Source organism: Citrus sinensis, chromosome 9 (genome assembly GCF_022201045.2).
Source record: "Citrus sinensis cultivar Valencia sweet orange chromosome 9, DVS_A1.0, whole genome shotgun sequence".
Lineage (NCBI taxonomy): Eukaryota > Viridiplantae > Streptophyta > Magnoliopsida > Sapindales > Rutaceae > Citrus > Citrus sinensis.
Genome location: NC_068564.1, coordinates 18,454,738 through 18,466,267, shown reverse-complemented (window position 1 = coordinate 18,466,267; position 11,530 = coordinate 18,454,738). Strand labels below are relative to the sequence as shown.

Here is an 11,530-nt window from a genome sequence, read left to right as displayed (position 1 = left end):
GGAGTGGTCCCGGGTACCTCTGTAATTCCGTTGTAATTTTATAGGCGTAGCAGGAAAAGCTGGTGGTCCCAACTGTCATAATATCAAACTTTTGGCAGATTCGCTGGCGTTACAGGCGGCTGTCTCCTCTTTTGTGGCACGAGATTTCCTCACTGATTCCTTATTTTTTGACACGTATTAAACCAATCTTTTTGAGATTCAGGCCCCACATATCCCTTCACATTTTTACGAAGACTTTTTATATCCTCACATGGTGTACCCTAGGTACCCCCAGAGTACCTAGGGTAGTCGGGGTACCTAGGGTACTTGGGGTATCCAAGGTACCCGATGTAAGCTAATTTATTAAATATCGACACGTGGCGCTTCATCATTAGCCTCATATTTCCTTCTCAAACAACATCCCCCTAGTTTCTTTGTGGCGAATGTAATTGAGGCATAAGAAACTCTTGGAGGAACTGTGCGTGACACATGGCGATATTTACCTTTTTTTTTTTACAAACACTGAATTGATGCTATCTTCACGTCTCTCCAGCTTTTCTTGGGGAAGTGGTAACCGCCTGACACATGATTTGAATTTGAAAACACCCCTCTGTAAAATTATTTGACCTCTCACTTTATGAAGTACGATTTGTCAGGTTTAATTAAAACATGTTCCACTCCTTTTATGTTACTACTTTATTTTGAAAATCCCAAAAAGTCTCCCATCAAGTTTAATTGCTTCCAGTGGCTTTTTCTTGCTCCTTGGCTTTTCAACTTTTCCTTTAATTCTTATTCTTTTTGGCTTCGTTTTTTTCTTTAGCTTCTCATATTCTCCTGGGCTCCATTATCATTCCATAAACAGGTAAAAGACTCTTCCTTTACTTCTTCTTTTCCTTTCTTCTTCTTGGCCCACCATCATTCTTTCTTTCTCTTTTTGCTTTTCTCCCCTTTTTTATGCCTTTTCATGTCACTTTTTTCATGGTTTCTTTCTTCCTTTCCATTTCTTTCTCTTTTCTTGTTTTTTCTTTCGGTCAACTCTTCTTTTCCTCTTTTTTTTTCTTTCCTTCATTTTTCTTTTCTCTTTCTCTTTTTCCTTCCCTCTCGGCTGCACTTCTTTTTGCGCGTTTCTGGCTGGCTCTCGGCAGTTGCTGCGGCGGTCTCCGGTGCCCAATCTGTCCGGCGTGCGGCTGCGTCTTGCGGGTTCCGGCAGGTTTGGCACGATGCTTCTCTATCTCACATTGTCTTCTTCTCTCTTTTCTTCCTCTACTGCGTTTTCTTTGGATGCTTTTTTTTTAGACTTCTTTTTTTTAAAAAAAAAATCATCCAGACTCTCCTCCTTTTTTTTTTCTTATCATCCTGACAATTTTTTTTTTTAAATCTCTAACGAATTTCATTGTGCCCATGACAGCTTCTGCACAGCTTCATCTTTTAAGCAATTTCTGGCGATTCGTGACTTCTCTTGGCAATTTACTGTCTATTCATCTCCAAACTTACTTTTTTTTTTTACGACTAAAATTTACCGCTCTCGGTGAAATTTAGGTATGAATTTTTATACCTATTTTTGTCTTCTTTATTTTGAAAAATATTGTTGTGGCTTTGTTTCTGGATTTTATGCAAAGTGTTGGTACCTTTTCTTTTTGTTTATGCTTTTATTGGTGGATGTTGGTGTTTGGCTTGTGATGGATGAAGTCTGAAGTTGTGGGGGCATGTTTTGATGTGGAGATTTTCTTTTCAACTTGTATCTTATGTTTTTAGGAAAACAAGATGAGGAGAAAAACTGTTGGGAAAAAGGGTCGTAACGTGGTCAGGGAGCTAGGGTAGTCGAGTGAGGAGGTTCCCTTTTCTGGGTCAGCCCCTTATATATCCCTTAGTGATGACGATGGGTCCCCTTCAGCTAGTCCCAAGTTATTTCGAACCAATCCTAGTAGAAACTCGAAGATTAAAGGCAAACAACCAGCCAAGCCAGCCTATAGAAAAACCTGTGCAAAGAATTCCTGACCCAAATATCCTACCCCAGTTAGCATTCCTGAACCTCCCCTGATCTCCCCCTCTGTCTTTGTAGCTCGTAGGCTCTATGCACTAGGGGGCAGGCCAACTACTCCTAGAGATTTAGAAAGGGCAAGAGCTAAATATAACATACCTCATTCTATCTACCTTAGGGTACCTCGCAAAGGCGAGTGCCCCGAGCACCCCCATTATGATGGTGTAGCCCTTCATATTGACCTTTTTGACTTAGGTCTCTGTTTGCCTCTTCAGCCATTTTTTTAGAAAAATGTTCAGTGAGATGAAGATTGCTCCCGGACAATTATCTTTACCCGGTTGGAGACTGCTCACGGGTTTGGAGGTTCTATGGCTGGATGTATTTGGGGAGGATATTTCTTATGGAGATCTGAGGGGGCTTTATCAGTTGAAGAAGCCGGCTGGTTTATCCGTAGCTTATTTTGCTACTTGGGGGGTTCATGGTAGCTTGGTGAGACCGGATCCCTTGCTGAAAAAAGGCTATAGATATGGGTGGTTTGTGGCTGAAGGCGAGTGGGGGAGGAGTATACCAGTGGGGAATGAAGTTGTGCAAGTTTAGAACTTTGTCAATGAAGTAGTATGTGTTTCTTTCCTTCTCTCTCCATTTTTATGTGTACATACATTTCTCGCATGAATTTTCTTCTTATTGTTGTTTCTTGAGACCTTTGCAGACGTCACTTGGTCCAAGGGAACATCCCCAGTTCATGAAGTGAGGAGGAAAATGAGTGGTGTTATAGAGAAGTTCCAGTTGTTGTAGAGTGAGGGTGATGTTCTGAGCACTACCCGACTGGCGAGAGCTGGTTTGATTGAGGAGAGTCTTCCATCTTCTTCGGGGGGTGATTCACATATGGTTATATGGTGTTGCTGGGGTACCCTGCCTTCATTGGTTTTGTGGGGTGCCCCCATCATTTGCACAAACTGTTTTTGTTGTTTTTTTGGCGACCATATCTTATTTTTCTTAATGCGTCTTTTTGCCAGTGACGATTCTGATGTTCATTTTTTTGATCCATCTCTTTGTCTCACTTTTTTTTTGTTTGCTTGATGTTCGATAGGTATGGACCCTTTCGCTAAAGATTTCAACGCCTCCTTCAGTCGCATGAGTGGTAGCTCCTCTGCTACCTTGGGTACCTCAGCAAAGGGTGATCGACCTCTCATCATTCTAGGCGCCAAGGGCAAATTGCCCGTCTCTTCTTTTAGGGGTTCTCGGGGTAACCTTGCTACCCACAAGAGGAAGCTTGGCTCTATTTTCACGGTTCTTGGAGTCTTATGGAGGGTAAGCTGGACCCGGTGGTAAACAAGCGGATATCTCACCTGGCCGATTGCTTCCTCTATTCCTCCGAGTGCATTTCTACAGACATGGCCATGGAGGGGGATAAATTGGACTTAAATGAGCGCTATAGCCGAGCGCTCAAGGCTTGTCATGACGTAAGTGCCTTTCTTTTTTTTTTTTAATCATCCTGACTCCTTTTTCTTCTATTTATTATTACTATTTTTTTTAGGTGGCCTTTTACCTTAGCCACAGTTTCCGCGACTTTAGTGGCACCTCGGCTGCGAGGGGCGGTCAGACTCGGCTAGTCTCGGGAAGAGAAGCTCAGAGAGGAGGTCAGGGCTTTGCAGAGGCGTTTGGACGACCACGCCCGAGAGAACAACCGAATGTCCAAGAAGTTAGAAGAGGTGGAGTCTAAGCATGTCGAGCTACTATCTCGCCAACAGGAGATGATGGACAGTGGTCCTCAGCCGCTTACCCGACAGCTACTGTAGAGGTACCCTGGACCACTCTCCAGTGCGCGCCACATTTCTAAAAGATGAGATACGCCGCGAACATGCACATAACGGCCCAAAAATTATAAAAAGGTAAAAAAACGTTAACAAAAAAGGATACGCCACGTGGCAGTTGAGGTACCCCACATATAAAGGTGCCTAAGTTTTATTCTCCATCATGCTCTCATTCACCCATAAACACTCACTTCGAAAAATAAGTTTTTTTCAATCTTAAACCTTGATTTACAGAGGGCTGACCAACTCTCTTTGTCATAAAAAGCTTGGGTTTACTAACTTGAGCGTCGGAGTGCGAACGCCGGGATACCCCGGCTTCACCTCTGTTTGAGGAAAAAATAGAAAAGGCAGTAAAGCGCCACGTGTCGACAAATGGAATGACTCCAGCACAATCTAAGGTACTCGGCATAATCCAAGGTACCCCGTGCAATCTGAGGTACCCCGCGCAATACGAGGTACCCGACATGATTTAAGGTACCCCATACAAATAGAGGTACCCGACATGATACGAGATACCACCGCACAATCTGAGGTATCCCGCACAATTCGAGGTACCCAACATGATTTAAGGTACCCCAGACAAATAGAGGTACCCGACATGATACGAGATACCTCGTACAATTTGAGGAACCCTGCGCAATCTGAGGTACCCAGCATGATTTAAGGTACCCCGGACAAATAGAGGTACCCGACATGATACGATATATCCTGCATAATTCGAGGTACCCGGCATGATTTGAGGTACCCCACACAATTAGAGGTACCCCACACAAATAGAGGTACCCCATATAAATTGAGATACCCGACGTAACTCGAGGTACCCGGCAGATCGGATGCAAGAGAATCCTCCGAAAATATCCGCCATGAGAAACGTCTCCCCTCTTAAAAGATATTATTCAATTTTGTCAGAATTAGGAATAAAAAACGTCGTGTTAAAAGGAGGGACAACCGTCTGCAACCTCTGCCAAAAGTGAAGGACATTGTCCCAATGACAGTGGTCCTCAATCGCCTACCCGACAGCTACTGCAGAGGTACCCTAGACCACTCTCTAGCGCGCGCCACGTTTCCAAAGGATGAGATATGCCGCGAACATGCACATAACGACCCAAAAATCATAAAAAGGTAAAAAGGACGTTAGCAAAAAAGGGTACACCACATGGCCGTTGAAGTACTAGATATATAAAGGTGCCTAGGTTTCATTCTCCAGGAGGCTCTCATTCACCCATAAACACTCACACTCCGAAAAATGAGTTTTCTTCAACCTTAAACCTTGATTTATAGAGGGCTGGCCAGCTCTCTTGACCATAAAAAGCTTGAGTTTGCTAACTTGAGCGTCGGAGTGTGAACGCCGAAGTACCCCGGCTTCACCTCTAACCTCTATTTCATTGTTTTGCAGGAGTGAAACTCATTTTGAATAACACTTTTCTTGGTTTTGACCTTTCTCCATTGTTGCCACGCCCTCAACCCTTTTCGTCTACCCCGAATTTCAGATACACCACACACAACAAACCAGTGAGGTACCCCGTCTCCCCCAAAAATACAAATTCATTGTTCTAGATAGGTTTGACTCTTCCTACCCCAAAATCTATCGAAAACAATTGGCGCCGTCTGTGGGAAGGCGCACAAAAAGCCTCTTCCACGGTTACCAAACTAGTTGTTGTGTGTACTCCAGTACATAGGACCTGACGTACCACCCGAAGGTTTAATGGCGGATCCTACAAGGATGGGAGATGACAACAGCGGTGAAGGTAACTCGTCTCAGCAAGGGCAAGGGTATCAAGCAATCAACGAGTATTCGCTAAAATGATGAACCTATCTCTCACAAGCGTTTTGAGGATCTTGCCCATGCAATACTTAGGGCAACTGGGTCTCGGGCACCCGACAGTTCACTTCCACCAATGACGCTAGATGCTCCACCACCTCAAACGGACCAACAAGCTGTGGTCAGAAAAGAGGTGTCCGAGGCCAGCAAGCCAAAACATGGGCCATCGGGTACCCGTTCTAAGTTTCAAACCGTGGGCTTCCGAGACGAGCGTTCCACCACCTCTTGCAATTCTCTCAGCAGCCAGGGTATGAGGCATGCAAAGCGTACCCACGAGGATCTTCGTGAAAAGTTAAACGCCAAAAGGGCTTCTCAAATGGCGGCGACATCATCGGGTACCCCTCAAACTTGTGGAAAAAATGGAGAACCTAGAAGCCCAAGTGAAGCTCCTCTCCAAGAAGCAAAACATCACAGCTGCTTCAACGCCAATGACTTACCAATCACCATTCACTATGGAGATTTGGACGGCAGCTCTCCCCGAGGCGTTCGCCATGCCTCAGATACCCCAATACTCGGGTACCACTGATCTCTCGGAGTATGCTGAGCTATACCGCGACCAAATGCTTATCAAGGGTGTAGATGAGAGCGCCATGTGTAGGATGTTTACACACACACTCACGGGCCCCACGAAGTCATGGTTTCACTCTTTGAAAGCAGGTAGCATATCTTCCGTACACCAATTATTATATGAATTTACTAAAGAGTTTTCCTATGCTTCCATTCAAGATAGGGCAGCCTCCAAACTTGCCTTTATCAAGTAAGGGGAAGCCGAGCCTTTGGCGGAGTATGTGAGTCATTTCCACCAAGAGGTGCTGCGAGCCGGAGCACTTGGAAACTAATATACATTGACCGATTTTGAGAAAAATTTACGGTTGGGCAAGTTATGGCGTTCTTTTCAAAAGAAGCGCCTACTTTCATATGGGGAAGCCCGTTCCCGGGCGTTGCAGCAGGTGGAGATGGACGAGAAATGCCAATTGAAGCGCCAAGAAGATAAGGCCGATGTTACAAAGAACAAGAAGAAGCCCAAGAGGATGGAAGCCCCAATACCTTGGGTACCCCGAGCACGGAGCCCTCCACAGGCTGCCCCGCGGGGACGAGGGTATAACACTCTGGGTACCCCAACCTCCAAGATCGCCACCACCAGATTAGTGAGAGCCACCACCGAGGCCTCGGTACGAATCTTACCATCCACTGAATCGATCCCCAGAGTAGATCTTCTACCAGATTTGGGATAGTGGCCTCCTCCGTCCGCCCAAGCCAATGAAGAAGTACCCTAACATGAAGCATAGCTTGAAGTATTGTGAGTTCCACGAGGACTTTGGTCACAACACAGCCGAGTGTTTTACCTTGGGTGAGGAAATTGAATATTTGATTCTTAGCGGGTACCTCAAAGAGTTTGTTGCTGGCATGAGAGAAGCTCAGAAATCAATGGAGCAGGATAAAGGCAAGCGGGTAGCTGATGGCAGTCCTGAACGAGAGGTACCTCCGGGACATAAGAAAGGCGTGTATGTCCGGATGATCATGGGCGGACCGACTTTAGTGGCCAATCCAGGAGGGCTATCAAAGGCCATGGTAAATCATTGTCGATAACCACTAATATTGGTAGAGAAGTCAACTTTAATGGATGGGGTACACCGGAGGTACCCCACCATCCCACGCCTATCCTTTTCACGGAAAAAGATGTTGAGGGTATCACGTACCCCCATGACGATGGCTTAATAATTACGTTGAAGGTTGCTACTGGTAAGATAGCAAGAACTCTTGTAGATACCGGCAGCTCCGTTGATATCATTTTCAAAAGCGCCTTGGATCAACTATTGATTGAGTCGCCAAAGATCACCCCCTATGCTACGCCTCTTATTGGGTTCGCCGGACATATGGTTATACCAAAGGGTATTATTACGCTGCCTGTTACACTTGGTAAGGTACCTCACCGTGTTGTTCATATGATTGATTTTCTTATTGTAGATCACCCGGGTGCCTACAATATTATATTGGGTAGGCCGTTCTTAGTAGCAACTAAACTGGTGGTATCCATGCACTACCTCACCATGAAAGTCCCAGCCGCCCAATAAGTTATCACCATTAAAGGGGACCACCAATCGGCTCGTGGATGTTACTCCGTGGCCTCCAAACTTACTTACCAAATAGCTTCCGATCCGCCACTAAAGGGGTACCCCAGTGGTAGCCAGCCCACACCTTATCCCTCAAAGCGAGCACTTGCTAGACAGCAGAGAACAATGCTAAAAAAATCTCCTCAGGTAGCCCACCCACCAAAATAGTTAGAAGCCTCACCAATGGGCATAGAAGCAGTTGCTAGGGATAGCTTAGGGGTACCCCACGGGGACCATGTGGAGCCCAGATGTGAAGTTGCGGCACCTTTGAATCCCCGAATATTGAAAGATGAAAAACAGGGTACCCCAGTTGAAGACCTTGTTTCAGTCTCGATTTGTGCCACCGACCCAACAAAGACCGTGAAAGTATGCTCCAATATTTCAGAGGAACGAGAGAGGCTCATCAACTTCCTACGTGAGCACCACGACGTATTCGCTTGGTCCCACTCGGATATGTCGGGTATCCTACCTTCCATTTCTTGTCACAAACTCAATGTCAGCCGACATAATAAACCAGTCAAACAGAAGCATCGCACCTTCAACCAAGAGAGGTACGATGCAATTGAACAAGAGGTAGACCGCCTATTAGCAGCGGGATTTATCTGGGAAGCAGTGTACACCGATTGGGTATCCAACGTTGTTCTAGTCAAGAAATCAAACGGAAAGTGGCGTATGTGTGTGGATTTCACCGATTTGAACAAGTCCTGCCCCAAGGATAACTTCCCACTTCCTCGGGTGGACCAGCTGGGTGATGCAACAGCGGGGCATGAGACACTTAGTTTTATGGACGCCTTCTCCGGTTACAACCAAATCCCAATGTATGAACCCGATCAAGAGAAAACGGCCTTCATCACCAATCGTGGGTTATACTGTTATAAGGTTATGCCGTTTAGTTTGAAGAATGTCGAGGCTACCTATCAGCGGCTAGTGAATAAAATTTTCAAGGAACAAATTGGGCGCACCATGGAGGTGTACATAGACGACATGATCACCAAATCGGTACATGCGGGGGAACACCTGGGGCACCTCAGAGATACTTTTACAGTTTTAAGAAGACATCAGATTCGGCATAACCCTGAAAAATGTGCATTCGAGGTTACCTCAGAAAAATTTCTTGGGTTCATGGTACAACAACGGGGGATTGAGGCCAACCCCGATAAAATTCGCGTAGTTCTTGACATGAAATTGCCACGCACCATCAAGGAGGTTCAAAGCTTGGCAGGCCAGGTAGCTGCCCTGAGCCGCTTTATCTCCAAGGCTACCGACTGGTGTAAGCCCTTTTTCAAAGCTTTGAAGACCGGCAAAAAGCTCCAATAGACACCCGATTGCGAAGAAGCTTTCCAAGAACTGAAGGGGTACCTCGTGAATGCTCCACTACTTGCCAAACCTGAGCCGGGGGAGGTGCTTCTGTTGTATCTCGCCGTATCCAAGCATGCCACTAGCTCTGTGTTACTCTGGGAAGATGATAATGGGGTACAACAACCTATTTACTACACTAGTAAGGTTATGGTTGATGCCGAAAAGAGGTACCCTACCTCTGAGAAGATCGTTTTGGCACTGGTTGTCTCTGCAAGGAAGCTCAGACCATATTTTCAAGCTCACACCATTGCAGTCGTCATCAACCTTCCCCTCCGGCAAATCCTCCAAAAGTTAGACATGTCTGGAAGGCTTTTTCGATGGTCCCTCGAATTAAGCGAGTTCGACATCATCTTCAAGCCTCGTTCGACGATTAAAGCCCAAGCCATCATTGATTTCATTGCGGAATTTGCCAATGACTTAAGTGGTGAAGGTGATCCGAGGTACCTGTCAGATACCCCATCCACCAATGAAGGGGGGCAGGTTTGGGAAATATATGTAGATGGTTCCTCTAACTCACACGGAAGTGGTGCGGGAGTTATTATAATCGACCCGAACAAGGTGAAAATATGCTACGCTTTGCAATTTGGATTCAAGGCTTCAAACAACGAAGCCGAATACAAGGCCATCATAGCGGGGTTAAGGATGTCGAAAGCTTTGGAAGCAAAAAGGGTACACGTCAAGAGCGACTCCTAGTTGGTGGTAAGCTAGATTACCGCACAATATCAAGCGAAAGAGAAAAACATGAAGGGGTACCTTTGAAAAACCAGAGAGCTGATGTCCCAATTTTGCGAGGTTAAGATGGAAAGGGTACCCCGACTGGAGAACAGCGAAGCCGACACCCTGGCAAAGATGGTGTCCCTTGGTGTAGCTCAGTCAGTTGGCCCCATCACGACAGAACACATACCCACCCCCAACGTTGATCTCCTAGAGCCATTAGAAGTAGGATCATTGTCCAACGAGTTACTTTGGATGGAGCCTATCATAAGGTACCTCAAGGACGGAGACCTCCCCTCAGATAAAAGTGAAGTAAGAAGACTAAAGTATAAAGCCGCGCGGTATTGCCTGATCCAGGATACCCTATACAGAAGAGGGTTCACTCTTCCTTACCTTAAATGCTTGGGAAATGACGAGGCTGAGTATGTCATGAGGGAGTTACATGAGGGGATTTGTGGCAATCACTATGGAGCACAATCACTGGCGCAAAATGCTCTCCGTCAGGGGTACTACTGGCCTACCATGCTGGAAGATGCCAAGAATATGGTAAGAAGCTGTGACAAATGCCAAAGGTTCGCCAGGGTACCCCACCTACCCTCAGATAAGCTAACAATTATATCTTCCCCTTGGCCCTTCACTATATGGGGAGTGGACCTCATTGGCCTGTTACCTACTGGGAAGGAGCAAGCAAAACATGCAATCGTGGCGGTAGATTATTTCACAAAGTGGGTGGAAGCGGAGCCACTAACAAGCATCGCAGAAAGAAAAACCACGGAATTCATTTAGAAGAACCTCATTTGCAGATTTAGGATCCCTTATGCAATTGTTAGTAATAACGGCAAGCAATTCGATAATGAAAAATTTCAAAGTTTTTATTCGGAGCTTGGGATAGCCAACCGATTTACTACACCTGCTCATCCCCAATCTAATTGGCAAGTCGAAGCCGTTAACAAGATTATCAAAGGTATCCTAAAGAAGAAGCTAGAAGAAAGAAAAGGGAGTATGGGTAGACGAGCTACCTGGGGTTCTGTGGGCCTATCGGACTATTCAAAACACCTCCACTTGGGAGACCCCGTTTTCCCTCGCATTCGGTATTGACGCAGTGATTCCAGCGGAAATCGGGGTACACTTTTATAGGGTTGAATACTTTGATGAAGCCGAGAACACCTCGTTGATTGCTTCAAACCTTGATTTGGTGGCTGAGAAAAGGGCTAGAGCAGAATTGAGGTTAGACATATATCAGCATCGCATTTCGGATCTATATGAAAAAAAAGGTACGCCCTCGATCCTTCAAGAAAGGAGACTTGGTCTTGAGAAGGGTAACTGAGAATACTAGGGTACCCTGCGAAGGCACTTTTGGGGCAAATTGGGAAGGGCCTTACCGCATCGACAAACCCGTTGGGTCAAGTGTATACAGGCTACTCTACATGGATGAGACAATCGTGAGGCACCCCTGGAATGTTGCAATGCTATGGAAATATTACTAAAGGACAGTGTCTTAACCTTTAGTCTTTTGCTGTTATTTGCTTTCTTTAATGTTTTTGTGTGGTAGGCTATACGGGGTACCCCAAATACCTTATGTTGGTTAGTTGCAACTTTAGAATTTCTTTAATTCCCAAATAAAAATGAGAGGATGTCTCACAGTGTCCCATTCTCCTAAGGGTAACAAAGCTAAGTCGTGTACTGATCAATGCTTTCGTTATCTATAAATGCATTTTCTTTCTTGGCAAATATGATGTGTATCCTT

The 11,530-nt window shown here is 45.6% G+C and overlaps 1 long non-coding RNA gene across 2 annotated transcripts; it reads left to right on the top strand.

Annotated features, from left to right (window-relative positions):
- Window positions 1–572: 572 nt before the first annotated feature.
- On the top strand, window positions 573–4,743 carry LOC102618034 (uncharacterized). 2 transcript variants are annotated; one of them, XR_008052093.1, is made up of 5 exons: window positions 573–841; window positions 1,388–2,575; window positions 2,670–3,423; window positions 3,498–4,515; window positions 4,554–4,743. It is a non-coding gene; the product is annotated as an uncharacterized LOC102618034 (long non-coding RNA). The 2 variants fall into 2 exon arrangements; XR_008052092.1 differs by having other exon boundaries at window positions 573–1,189.
- The last annotated feature ends 6,787 nt before the right edge of the window (window positions 4,744–11,530 follow it).